Below are 14,301 nucleotides of genomic sequence, written 5' to 3'. Positions count from 1 at the left end.
AAGTTATAAATCAGGTAGATAATGTCTTTAAAAGTCAAGGCCGTACCTGCAGGGTTGTGCATATAAACAAAGTGTCGCGGTCCGACAGCTTTGAGTTTATCTGTGGTCAATTATTCTTTGCATGACTAGCTATGCCAGCAGTATACTGCGACGCATGATCGATTGGAGGTCGAACTTGTTTTTGTCCGATCATAATAATAATACAAATTTTTTAAAAGCCTCTATTAAAATGGTGCAATGCTTAAAAATCACATTCCCATGATTCGGCTATTAAAACACAGGATATTCCATAGTAATAAAGTTTTGAGCCAAATGCCAAGAAGTGTTACTCGAGTTCGCTAATTCTCTTCGTATGAAGGGATTATTGATTACAGAGATGTTGTTGTTGTTGTTGTTGTAAACCCAGGCAGACATTAGCTCAAGCCTCAAGAGGTGACGTCAGGTCCCGCATTAGTCATACCTGACATTCATGGTGCACAATTAGCTCCCTGATAATGACTTTTTTTTTGTTTATCTGAAGGAATGTGTACTCTCTGGAGCATAGGCCTAAAATAACACAACCGCATTAATTTCACTAATAAGCCACTTTTGGCGTCGCTGGTTGCTGTCAAACCCTGCAAGTAAACAATCCATTAACACATCCTCGGCTCGGAGAACATTTTAAAAATAACCATGTAAGTCGGTTCTGCTGTACTAATGAAGAGTGATTGTTGCCCGTAATCTCCACGAGGGGGAAGTTTCCAGCGTGCTTTGCTTAAATAGATAAATAAATAAAAAAACTGCAGGTAAGACTCGAAGCTTTTTCTTTTGATTTAGATTTTCGGCTGCCTGCGTGAATAAAAAAAAAAAAAAGGCAGTCAGAAGCTGAATGCCGATTGATTTCTCAGTGTTTGTTCGGGGCCCTGTTATTCACCTCATTCAGTTCCTGCTCATCTGAAAAGCCGGTCATCGCACACCGTATATATGTTTGGCCTTACAACCACCGACCCCCCCCCCCCCCCCCCCCCCCCCCCCCCCCCCCCCCCCACCCTTCGGACCACGTGTTCCCCGTGGCAACTCGAGAGCCTACTGATTCCACGTCGGCGTACGCACAGACCATCATCGTCACTGTAACTATATATACCAAAAGACTCCGTGCGTCTGCTCCCATCTCCTTGGAGAAAGTTGTATTGCTGATAACGATGAACATGTTTTTTGTGTAGCGTGTCATTCAAAATGATGGTGTTTTTTAATCTGGCTTCTTTGGCAACCTGGTATTGTGCAATGTGTTACAACAGTATGCGGGTTTCACTGCTGTTATTTCCTTCTCATTGTGATGAGTTAATGTACACACATCCACGCAACGAAGACGACCGCTCAATGCATCCCTCAATGCCGTGCTCTCTTCGTGTCGTGGCTCTTAAGCCGAATTAAAGATGACGTTTATGTTTTGGGGATTTTATTTTCCTATCTTGTGTGAAGGCAACATGTACATAGTGCAAATAAAGACATGTTCAAATGTAATGACAAATAAATCAAAAGGGAAGGATGTCCTTTCTTAAAAGCAAAACATGTTTGTTCTCTCTCTCTGTGGTTTATATAACGTAAAGCTCTATAGTCTGATTCATATCCCAAAAAACCCTCCACGACCTGAGAGAACTGGCCCAGTAATGGAGATGCTTGAATTGTCCTTAAAACAATAGCAAACACAGACTGAGTCATTGAGTGGAGGTGTTTTTTGCCAAAAAAAAAGATGGAACGAGCAGCTCGGAAAATTTGCGGCTTCAGTTTTCTCATCGCTGCGAGCCGGAAAAAAAAAACAACCTCTCTGTGCCGTCACCATCATGGTTATTGAGCGTAAATGCAGAGCCTTTCACACACTGAATAATGCAGGAACAGGACAAACTGACTGTCCCGTTATATTATTTTGATAGTCACAATCACGCAGTCTAACAGAGCTTTAATTCTAATGGTCATGTATATAATCTATATTTGTCTGTACCCGCAAAGCTATATCAGAAGAGCTAAAGTACCGCTTCATCGACATGGCCTAAATATGTTTTTATGAATGGATTATAATCTTGAACTGTTTATTATCACTTTTAGCTGACTATTTCCAAACTATATCTATTCGCCTACTTATTATTACCTCAGTACTTCAACCCATGAGCATACTTTTAGTTATTTTAACCATCTATCCAATACTTTTACTACGACTATTTCAACTGTTAGCATACATAATTCATGAGGCTAGCTTTAGCTAGCAATTTCCAAACTATATCGATTTGCCTACTTATTATTACCTCAGTACTTCAACCCATGAGTCTACTTTTAGCTATTTTAACCATCTATCCAATATTTGTACCACGACTATTTCAGCTGTTAGCATACGTAATTCATGAGGCTACTTTTAGCTAGCAATTTTAACTAGTTAGCTAAACGTAATGAATTATACTCACAGTTGAAACAGTTAGCATAATTCATTATTTTGAGCTATTTCACCAGCATATAGACTGGTTTCGTGTCTACAAACATGACTGGGAGATGCATTGAGGGTGCAGAACCCCTCTGGCAGCCATCTCCACTGTGGGCTTTTCTACTCGCTCGCCACTGTCCGTAATCGATGAGCCAAGTGCCAAAGCTGAGATGGCAGTAAACTGCACCATCGGCAGAAGAGATGGATGGGAAATGGTTAATATTCCGGTGGCATCCCGTGCCTTTGCTAAGAACAAAAGAAGATTATGGATCCGGGCTATTAAAAAGGGCGGATTGGGGTCACACCAATAATAGCTAAACTAAATATTGATTCAGTTCAGTTGGGCAAAGCTTAACTACCGCTGTCAGTAATCACACTCACTATCTCCAGTCTATCGTTGGTATGAATTACACGGAGTGCTAACGTACTCATCGCCTTGCTAGCTGATGATAGCATTGAGCTGCCTTCAGGGGCACCGGGACCCCCGAGCCGCCATTTTAACGTCTCTGGACCCATCCTTCTGAACGAATGCACGTGATCCCGCAGAATATTAAGCATTTTCCATCCACCCTTTGTGTGGTTGGCGGTGCACATAACTGCACAACAACTGTTAGCTTTGGCGCTTGGCTCTGCAAGAATTCCCGTGCTGTCTGGCCCCTAGTTGCAGGGAAACCCTGTCTATCCTTTGCATAAGCTTTATCTAAATTGAAATAGCTAACGCTTATTCATTCATTGTAGCTGGCATTTTAGCGAACTATTTCAACTTCTCTGCTTGCTCGCATAATTGTAAATGAGTTAAAGCCCATGAATGGCAGCTTCAGAGAGATCAGAGTTACACCAATTTGTAACCTCTCCGTTTTAACACAGATTTATGGATATCCTTTTTGAGTTTGAGGTACAATACCCTGGTTGGGAATCACTGCTCTATAACAGTACTCCACAACATCCTCTTCCCATGTAGTAACTAAACCCTCCATGCAGCCGACCCGCTCTGTCAGAGCCGATTCTGAGGTTATGTAGGTTGAACACTACACGCTACGACTGCAGCACCAGCTGGGGAAGAGCTCTCATTACTCATCAGTGAATAAGAAGTGATTCACAAGTTGATGTCTTTGTCAGTGAACGCTGCGGCAGAATAGTTGAGGCGCTTGCCTTGTCATCTAGGGGTGAAGGATGCTCATATAAAAACAAACAAAGAGCACGCTCCACTTTTTGTTTTTCTTCCCTTCACCGGGATATGTAAAAAAATAAATAAAGGGGCTACGCTCAACGCCAGACACACGGGCAGATTGAATTAATAAGCAATACAGATCAAAAGAAGACTGTTGTGTTACCTGGCGTTGAGTGGCGTTGACTTTCCCGGAGCAAACAAGACAGGAAGGTGTTTTTTGCTGGTCCTCTGGTGTCGTCTGTTTGATTCGTGCTCCCTTTAAAAAATGTTTTCTGAAGTTAAGAAGATCTTCAGAAGAAGGGCTCCAAATAGAATCATCACACGCTTTTAATCATTACAGAGTATAGAGTTGTTGTTGTTTTTGTTGTTGATTTAACCAAATATCAAAGTATCTGACTCCCCCCGGTGTCTCTCGTACATTATGTGAGTCGGTTTTCAACCATTTATTGGTCGCATGATCGCATCAGACATCAGATTATCGCGGGAGAGGGATGAGCCCGGTTTTACTCGCTTGCTCCTCGTGTTTCTAACTGGAAGCTACAACGTATTTTTCTGCAAGTGCATTTGTTGAGATTGGTTATGGTATTTCACTCGAGGATGGCAGCAACACCCTGGAAGCCTCCACTTTATATGAGCTCCCCACACGTGACACTGTTCACGGGTGGGCGATGTGGTGGTCGTCCTAAACGTTGTGTTTTAATTACAGCTCGCACTGCACACGTCTCTCGCTGATTCTTTTCTTAGCTAACGTTGTTTTCACTGCAGTGAACCTTTTCCTCGCGAGTTGGAGACGAGAGCTTTTGTAACCCAATAGAAAGAGACAGGGGAGGAAAGAGAATGGAAATATTCAAATAGGATTTTTTTTTGTTGCTTCCAATCATATTGTTTTCCCAACCAGCCAGACGATTGGGGCTGTAATACGCAATATTTCTGAGGTTCCAAACTCCCCTCAAATCGTTTCGAGGTTTGTTTAGCTGATAAATATTTTCACACCAACGAGGAAGCTGATAGAAATCAAGTGAGTAAACCTCCGACTGAAGTCATTTTCCTACAGCTGTAAAAGAAGAAGCAATGCAAATACCTTTTCTCATATCAATACTGGTTTTGGGGAGCTTTAGTTTTTCATTGATTAGCCAAAAAAAAGAAAAGATATGCTAATTCTTAGTTTTAATAGCTTGGGGGCTTTAAAACCTCAGATAAAGAAGTTCATTTATCTTTATCAATGAACTGGTTTTTAACATACCTTTGTGAATTTGTAATGTACTGTTATCGGCATTTCTGCTGAGAGGAAACTCTCAAAAGCCTCAAACCGTATAAAAAAATGTTTTTTTAAATGGCACCCAGATGTTAAGTTCTCTAGATTCTTCACGGAAGGCCTAGCCGGGCACCATTTGGTACGAACTTATTCCATCTTACTTCTACTTCTACCTCCACAAACAGCCTCCATATGTTCTTTGAGGGTATATTTAATTTGACTTATCTCTTTCAATGAGGGAAACCTCGGTGGAGAGAAGAAAAATTCTGTCCCCTGCTGAATAACACAGATTAAAAGTGCTGCATTTATGTTATGCATGAGTCATAGCTGGAAATATCTGCAGTAGATTGAGAGACTTGAATCAAAATCCTCACTACAGCAAATGCTAAGATGTTGTAAGCACGGAAAGATAAATCTAATCATCATTGGAATCAGGGAACCATAAATTATAGCTGTAACTCTAATTTCAGGCATCCTAAAAAATAATGGGGAAGGTTATTTGGGAGTCTGGACTTCTGCCTGCACAATAATAAACCTGTGGCAGTTTGAGTCGAGGGGAGACGCATGAAAGAGCTCTCGAATTAAATTGTGCAATTATTTGCACATGTTAACGGTCTTCCTCTCAGTGCTGCGTCGGGATCGTTGTTTACCTCGCAGCAGCGGTATCAGGCTGGTAATGCTGTTGAAGAGCGAGTAAATAATGCAGGTCTGCCTGGAAATCTCTAATACAGGAAGAAGAGAAAAAAAACTCTCTCTCATCCATGACCTCTCGGAGAGCACACGCTGTTCGTTTTCCAGGAAAAAAAGCCCATTCAAATGCAATGAAATCGTTTCCCCATAATAATGTTTTCACATAACTTCGACTTTTATCTTGGTTCTGCACTTGTCAGTTTGTCTGTGAGCAAGACGGGGGGGGGGGGGGGGGGGGGGGGAGGGGGCGAGATGGAACTAATGTTATGGATTTTGAAGCCTCCAGGACCGGAGAGAGCAGGATACTTATGAAAAGATGTATTTATCAACTCAAAACGCGAGTCATAAATATGAGATTGCACAGCAGAGTCTTTTGCATGTACAGCTATAGAAAGTTGGTCAGAGGAAGCAGCTGTGCAGCTGAGGGGGGACATATCTTCTTTTTTTTCTTCTGGAAGATAAGATTATGTAAAAGTCGACAAAGCAGTTAGCAATGTGGATAACAGATTCAAACTGCGAGTTACATTATTCAGCTCCACGGGCCTGCGGACCATTAGAATGGAACACTTGTGTAATCGTAATAGTTCAACATGTTGTAAAAATATGCTTATTCACACTGAAGCTACAGCCAGTTAGCTTAGCATAAAGACTAGAAACAGCTAGCATGAATTTGCACAGAGGTAATAAAATCCACATACGAGCATCTACAGCTCACAACTCTTAATTTGTTCACTTCCGTAGATTAGATCAATTATATTGGGGCGTTGCGATGTACCAATATCAACCTTGGAACCCATCAGAGAGAGACGACGCGTACGACCGTGTTGTTTCACAACCTGCACACATACGCACCAACAACAAAACACACAGCACCATTTAAATCTGTCGCCTGCGGCAAAAGCACATCAGTTCATGTTTTAGCAGAAGTGAAAACTAATCTCGTCTTGCCTCCATAGTGACGCTCGGGTTTGTCTGGCCTCGTAAACATTTCCGTTTCTGAAATTCAAAAGCCACCTTCCTCAAGACAAAGAGGAGCGGGGCACCGTTATGAAAAACATAATAAAATGGACATCTCAAAGCGACCCGCTTCAGAGAAGAGCTGCGGGGTGTCTGGTGACGGATGCCGGTCCTGAAGAATCTATACACCTTCAATAAAGAGGACAGGATGTACACTCTTCCCTCGGTTCACCAGATCAACGCTGTTCACCCTAGCGTGGAAGGCCGGACGCAGCGGTATCCATGTGTCGCGAGTTGGATTAAAATGCTATTTTATTAACTGAGACATTAAAAAGGAATCAGCACAGCAGTTAGAGGGGCTTAGACCTTTCACATCGTCAGAGCTGTCGCTAATCAAAACCAGCAGTTTGCCTCGAGCGGTGACACACTGCAGGGGAATCGTGGGCATCCGTTGCATTTATGACCGCGCGGTGTCACTTTGCAGGTGTTAATTGAGAGCAATCGAATGTCTACAAGGCAAAACTGACTTTCGAATGTCAAGGTTGCAAGAGTATCGCTCCCATCCGAGGGAGGAGCGAGTCAATTATTTTTGCCTCTTTTCTCAAAAACTTTCCATCATCTTGCACATATCTTCAAATGCTGCTGTGTGTGTGTGTGTGTGTGTGTGTGTGTGTGTGTGTGCGTGTGAGTCATTTAGATAAGCGACCATGCTTAGATGGACTCATCTCTGTAATAAAGTGGTCATAAAATGTCATTAAATGGTAAGAATGATATGCAAAGCTCTCAACTAATGAATCCTTTAACTCTAGCCAGACAACTGTCACATTAATGATTCCTAAAAGATTGCAGCATTTCAAATGGCATCTGGACCTCCTTGTCTTCAAGTGATGCTCGTGCTTGATTGAATTCACAGCATCTCGCCGGGAATTTCACTCCAGTCTCTCTCTCTGTAGACGAGATGAGGTTCTCAGGAGCATGCAGCTATTAGCAATATGAAATGGAAACTGTAACACTTTGAATAATGCACCATTCACCAGCTACACACACACACACACACACACACACTTGCTACTGTCATTATCTTTAACAATCCACCCGGCTCTGTGGGAACACCTCCTGCAGCCGCCACACGCAACTTTCTTTTGTTTTCTCGACTCGTAATTCCTTCCCTCAAACACGAGTCTTCCTTCAGTGTTGGCAGGTTGTATCTCCGCCTCAGCTGGTGAGCCGGTACGCAGAGGCCGGTTCCAGGTGGGATTTCTCTCCTTTAGTGATATGGAGCTAGCACTAGCTCTCCCGGCTCACAAGCTCAAGCTGCACTTTTTTTTCCCCCAGCTGGGAATTAAGTCTGATTATGAGCGTGGATAATTGCCATATCACTGGAGTCTGTTTGATTAGGATCAGTGCTCCGTTCTAAACAAATTAGCACTCAAACGACGCACAAAACTGAGGAATTTGAGGGTCCTTGTCTGCAAAAAGCAGCTAATAAAGCGACGGCTCCTTTTGAAAAGTTGCACGCTCGTGCGAAAATGGCGCCGTACGTACTGTAAACACCATCAGGGGGAGCGGGACAAGACGACACGGGAGAAAGCGAAAGAGCCGGATTACTTCAGAGGGAATCGTGTACACCCTGTTATGGTTTGTCTCTGACCCCAAGCGCACGACAACAGCAAGGTTTAGTTCTAGCCGAACACACGGCGTAGTTTATTGAGCACAACAAGTCACTTAGAAAAGAAACACAAAAAACTCAAAGTGTCCCCTTAGTCCACGGGTGATCGAACATCAAACCCCAAAAAATCCAAGAAAATACTCCACACAAAAAAGTCAGCAAAGACACGAGGGAAAGTTCAGTGACGACACAAGGAGGAAAGTCCACGGACATCATGGCACGAACTCGCAACGTCAACACAGACAGTCCTGATCTTTATCCCCCCGAATACAACGAGCTGACGAGCTGCAGCCGTGGGACGAGCTGAGTGGCTTCAGGTGTGAGTTGGAGCGCCCCTGGCTTGTCCCCGCCTCCAAGCCCGTAGCTCCCTGGCAGCGCGCTCTGAGGTACCGGGTGTCACTGTGTGAACGGGCTGAGGAGGGAGTCCGGCTGGCTGAGTCCTGACAATACCCCCCCCTCTACGGGAGCCACCTGGCGACTTGCCAGGCTTCTCGGGATGGGCCTGATAAAAGTCAGTCAACAGTCCTGGGTCCATGATGAGCTGGCGGGACACCCAGCTTCGTTCCTCCGGACCATAGCCCACCCAGTCCACCAGAAACTGGTACCCACGTCCTCGTCGGCGAACATCCATCAGTCGGCGAACCTTCCACTGAGGGTGCCCATCTACGATCTTAGGGGGAGGTGGAACTGGGGCAGGAGGCATCAGGGGACTGTGGGAGACAGGTTTAATTCTCGACACATGGAACACTGGATGGATCCTCATGGAGGTTGGAAGTCTCAGCCTCACCGCTGCAGGACTGAGCACCCTTGTGATCTCAAAGGGTCCAACGAACCGGGGATCCAGCTTCTTAGCGGTTGACTGCAGGGGAAGATCCTTGGAGGACAGCCAAACCTTCTGCCCCAGTTGGTATGCGGGCGCTGGGTTCCGGCGACGGTTGGCTCCTCGGCTGCCACGTTCAGCCGCTCGGAGTAAGGCGGCTCTGGTGACCTCCCAGATACGACGACACCTGTTCAGATGGGTCTGCACGGAGGGAACTGCCACTTCCGACTGCTGAGCAGGAAAGAGCGGCGGCTGGTAACCCAGAGACGCCTCGAAGGGGGAGAGGCCGGTGGCGGAGCTGACCAGGGAGTTGATGGCGTACTCGACCCAGGGGAGGAACCGACTCCAGGAGGATGGTCTCCTGGCTGCCACACAACGGAGCGCAGACTCCACGCTCTGGTTCATCCTCTCAGTCTGTCCGTTTGTCTGTGGGTGATAACCAGAGGAAAGACTGACAGAGGCGCCCAACCCCTTGTAAAATGCTCGCCATACCTGGGAGATGAACTGGGGTCCTCTGTCCGAGACGACGTCCTGGGGGAGACCATGAAGCCGGAACACGTGGCTCGTCAGGAGGTCCGCCGTCTCCAACGCCGAAGGGAGTTTAGGGAGGGCCACCAGGTGCACCCCTTTACTGAAACGGTCCACTACCGTTAGTATCACCGTCTTCCCCTGGGAGGGCGGAAGTCCAGACACAAAGTCCAATGCCACGTGGGACCAGGGACGGCTAGGAACTGGAAGGGGCTGCAGTAGCCCTGCGGGAGCCCGGTGAGAGGCCTTGCTGCGGGCACAAACGGGGCAGGCCAGTACAAAGTCCTTTACCTCGTTCCTCATAGTAGGCCACCAGAAACGGCGAGCCAGAAAGGTGAAGGTGCGGTGGACGCCAGGATGGCAGGCAAACTGGCTAGCATGTCCCCACTGAAGCACCCGGGACCTGACCGACTCCGGAACGAACAGACGGCGTGGGGGCACGCCACTCGGAGCAGGATGGGAGCGCAACGCCTGTCTCACGACTGTCTCGATGCCCCAGGCCACCATGCCAACCACCTTGCCCTTGGGGATGATGGGAACTGACTCCTCAGCAGTCAGGCTCCTCCCTTGGTGTAGTCGGGACAGGGCATCCGCCTTAATGTTGCGGGAACCGGGACGATAGGTCAGAGAAAAATCGAACCGACTGAGGAAGCCGGCCCACCGAGCCTGTCGACCATTGAGACGCTTGGTCGCCCGGATGAAAGTCAAGTTCTTATGATCCGTCCAGATGGTGAACGGCTGCTCAGCCCCCTCCAGCCAATGGCGCCACTCCCCCAGAGCAGCTACCACTGCCAGCAACTCCCGGTTCCCGATGTCGTAGTTCTCCTCAGCAGGAAGGAACCGGCGAGAGAAGAACGCACAGGGATGAACCTTCTGATCCGCCACGGCTCGTTGGGAAAGAACCGCCCCCAAGCCGGTGTCGGAGGCATCCACCTCCACAATGAACTGCCTCTTAGGGTCGGGATGGAGTAGAACTGGGGCGCTGGTGAACCTCCTCTTGAGAGCCAGAAACGCGGCATCGGTAGCTGGGGACCAGATGAACGGCTGGGAGGGAGAGGTCAGCCTGGTGAGAGGTTCCGCCACGACACTGTAGTTCCGGATGAACCTCCGGTAGAAGTTGGCAAACCCGAGGAAGCTCTGCAACTCCTTTCGCGACGTGGGGTTCGGCCAGTCCACCACAGCCTGGATCTTGCGGGGGTCGGCCCGAGTCTGACCCTTCTCCACAACGAAGCCCAAGTAGTCGACAGAGGTTGAGTGGAATCGGCACTTCTCAGCCTTGACGAAGAGCCGGTTAAGGAGGAGACGCTTGAGCACCCGGCGGACGTGCTGGACATGATCCTCGAGGGTCCTGGAGAAGACCAGGATGTCGTCGAGGTAAACGACCACAAACTCGTCCAGCATGTCGCGGAGCACGTCGTTCATGAGCGCCTGGAATACCGCCGGGGCGTTGGTAAGGCCGAACGGCATTACCCGGTACTCGTAGTGACCTCGGGGTGTCTTGAAGGCGGTCTTCCACTCGTCCCCCTTCCTGATTCGAACCAGGTGGTAGGCACTCCGGAGATCCAGCTTGGTGAAGATGGTAGCCTGGGTGAGGGGCTCAAGGGTGGAACTCATGAGGGGGAGGGGGTACTTGTTCTTGACCGTTATGTCGTTCAGTTGGCGATAGTCAATACAGGGTCGGAGGCCCCCATCCTTCTTCTTCACGAAGAAGAAGCCCGCTGCCACCGGGGAGGACGACGGCCGAATGAGCCCTGCTGCCACTGACTCCGATATGTACTCGTCCATCGAAGCCTTCTCCGGAATAGACAGGCTGTACAGCCGACTGCTGGGAAGGGAAGCCCCAGGGCGGAGGTCAATTGCACAGTCGTACGGCCTATGTGGAGGGAGCGACTGAGCCCGGGTCTTGCTGAAAACCTCTCCCAGATCGTGGTACTCCGGAGGAATAGAGGAAACGTCCGGGGGAGGGACACTGGGGATTGGTCGGGGTAACGGGCTGGGGGCTGCCTGTAGACACTGGGCGTGGCAGGAGGAACTCCATTCCAGTATCATCCCAGAGGACCAGGCAATGTGTGGCTCATGCTGTACAAACCAGGGGTGCCCTAGGATCACAGGGGCCAGTGGGGACTGGATCAGGTAGAACTTGCGGTTCTCCACATGGTTTCCCGCCACAGTGAGGGAGATGGGACGGGTGCTCTGGGTGATGCGGGCCAGATGGCGGTTGTCCAGTGCAAAGGCCTCTACGGGCTCCTCCAGTGCTTCTAGCGGGATGTTAGCCTGGGCAGCGAACTCCGAGTCCAGGAAACACTCATCCGCCCCAGAATCGAGGAGGGCCCCCACTGTAATCCGCTGATCCGCCCAGGCCAGGGTGACGCTAATCCGCCGGCTCGGTGGTGCAGGACTACGGGAACAGGAAAGGTGACTCACTAGGATCTCCCGAGGTCCTGGTGAGCCTAATCTTTTGGCCGGGTGGGGCAGCCGCTGATGCGATGTCCCTTCTGGCCACAGTAGAGACACAGGCCTGCCCTGAATCGGGCCTCCCGTTCGGTTGGGCTAAGGCGCATGCGTCCCAGCTGCATGGGTTCCTCGCCAGTCGTCGTCTGTGATGAGGGCAGGACGGGAGTAGGGGGAGTAGGTTGAGCTACGGCGAGGGTCCTCTCCTGTGTGCTGGGTCTGTGGGGGGTGGGAAGGGATCCCCGGAGGACTCGCTCCCGCCTCCTCTCACAGAGGCGTCCATCGATGCGGATGGCGAGGTTGATGAGGTCATCAAGGGAAGAGGACTCCTCCCGTGTGGCTAGCTGGTCTCTCACCGCCTCGCTGAGCCCCCTCCGGAAGGTGACCCGAAGCGCAGGATCGTTCCACCCACTCTCCGCAGCGGCCAACCTGAACTCCACCGAGTAGTCCGCCACTCTGCCACCACCCTGTTGGATACTGCTCAACCGGGCACCGGGGTCCTGACCACTGGCTGGATGATGGAACACCTTACGTAGCTCTGCCACAAACTCCCTATAGGAGAGACAGAAGCTGGCACCCATGGCCCAGGAAGCGGTAGCCCACTGGGCTGCCCGGCCGGCGAGCAGGTTAATCACATACGCGACTCGAGCGGTGTCAGAGGTGAACCTGCTAGGCTGGTGAGCGAAAACCAACTCACACTGCATGATGAAGGTGGCACAAGTCTCAAAATCACCCTCGAACGGTCGGGGGCTGGAGAGGCTCCCGTGGTACTGGGTTGGAAACCGCAGGGTTAGCCGGAGAGGGATACACAGGGGGCGGGTTCACAGGCTGGTTCAGCGGCTGGGTGGTGAGGGCCATCGTCAACGCCCGCAGCTGTAGCAGGATCTCGGCTTGTTGGTCTGCCGATGCCGCCTGCTGACGAGTCAGGATCTCCACAGAAGCGTGGAGCGGCTGGACCTGGGCTTGGAGGTTCTGCACGGCAATGGAGGCCGCCTCCAGCTGGTGAGAGTGGGTGTTGGTCAGATGCAGCTGCCTACTAAGGGCAACCTGAACAGAGCTGGACAATCCACTCTCTGTGTCGGCTGGGGTCGTCATGGCGAGTTCGTACTGTTATGGTTTGTCTCTGACCCCAAGCGCACGACAACAGCAAGGTTTAGTTCTAGCCGAACACACGGCGTAGTTTATTGAGCACAACAAGTCACTTAGAAAAGAAACACAAAAAACTCAAAGTGTCCCCTTAGTCCACGGGTGATCGAACATCAAACCCCAAAAAATCCAAGAAAATACTCCACACAAAAAAGTCAGCAAAGACACGAGGGAAAGTTCAGTGACGACACAAGGAGGAAAGTCCACGGACATCATGGCACGAACTCGCAACGTCAACACAGACAGTCCTGATCTTTATCCCCCCGAATACAACGAGCTGACGAGCTGCAGCCGTGGGACGAGCTGAGTGGCTTCAGGTGTGAGTTGGAGCGCCCCTGGCTTGTCCCCGCCTCCAAGCCCGTAGCTCCCTGGCAGCGCGCTCTGAGGTACCGGGTGTCACTGTGTGAACGGGCTGAGGAGGGAGTCCGGCTGGCTGAGTCCTGACACACCCTAGAAATAGAGATGGAGAGGCCCCGGGGCAGCCGGCAGGCGTCTGACAGACAGGTAGTGATTTACTGCCTTCCGGCTGACTCCAACGTCGTTGTCTCCGTCGCCTAATTGACAGTCAATTACCTCCCGATGACGGCCCCCATCCAAATGGCGAGCCAGCCTGCGTTGAGGGCTCATTGTTGACTCCCCCAGGGCGACTCCTTAACAAATCAATCCTGCTTGTACACATCGAGAGGAAGGTTGTGCGAGTGATGTCTGGGGACACACTTACACCACAGGAAGAACGAGAAGAAAGAAAAGGGTGTTTTTCCACATTTTAAACCGCGCTCGCAAAGCTGGGTGATTGGCCTTGATTGTTATGTTTCAGAAAGGATGGATGGATGGCTAAGAGGAGAAGGGATGTCGGGTCATGGCGTGGTTGGAGGTCGGACCATCCAGCTGCATAGACGTAATGCACGCTAACATAGATGTAATGTTGTAATGACGCACTCTTCTTAGACTCTGTTGGCTCTGAAGTGGGCAAGAAAATATAGCCCTGTGGTTTTTGAGGCGCATGAGCAGACCAGTGGGCTGCTAATCAATCCCTGATTATGCGGTGGGCAGAAGAATCCAGCTGTTTGGGTTAATGTAGAAAAAACTCTTATCTGGAGTCAAAGGCTGCTCGTGAAGCACGGCGGCGGCAGAATCGATGTATTGATGGCGTTGCAGC

This window comes from Cyclopterus lumpus, chromosome 24 (assembly GCF_009769545.1).
Source record: "Cyclopterus lumpus isolate fCycLum1 chromosome 24, fCycLum1.pri, whole genome shotgun sequence".
NCBI lineage: Eukaryota > Metazoa > Chordata > Actinopteri > Perciformes > Cyclopteridae > Cyclopterus > Cyclopterus lumpus.
The sequence above is the reverse complement of the archived record's forward strand: the minus strand, read 5'-3'. Positions refer to the sequence as shown.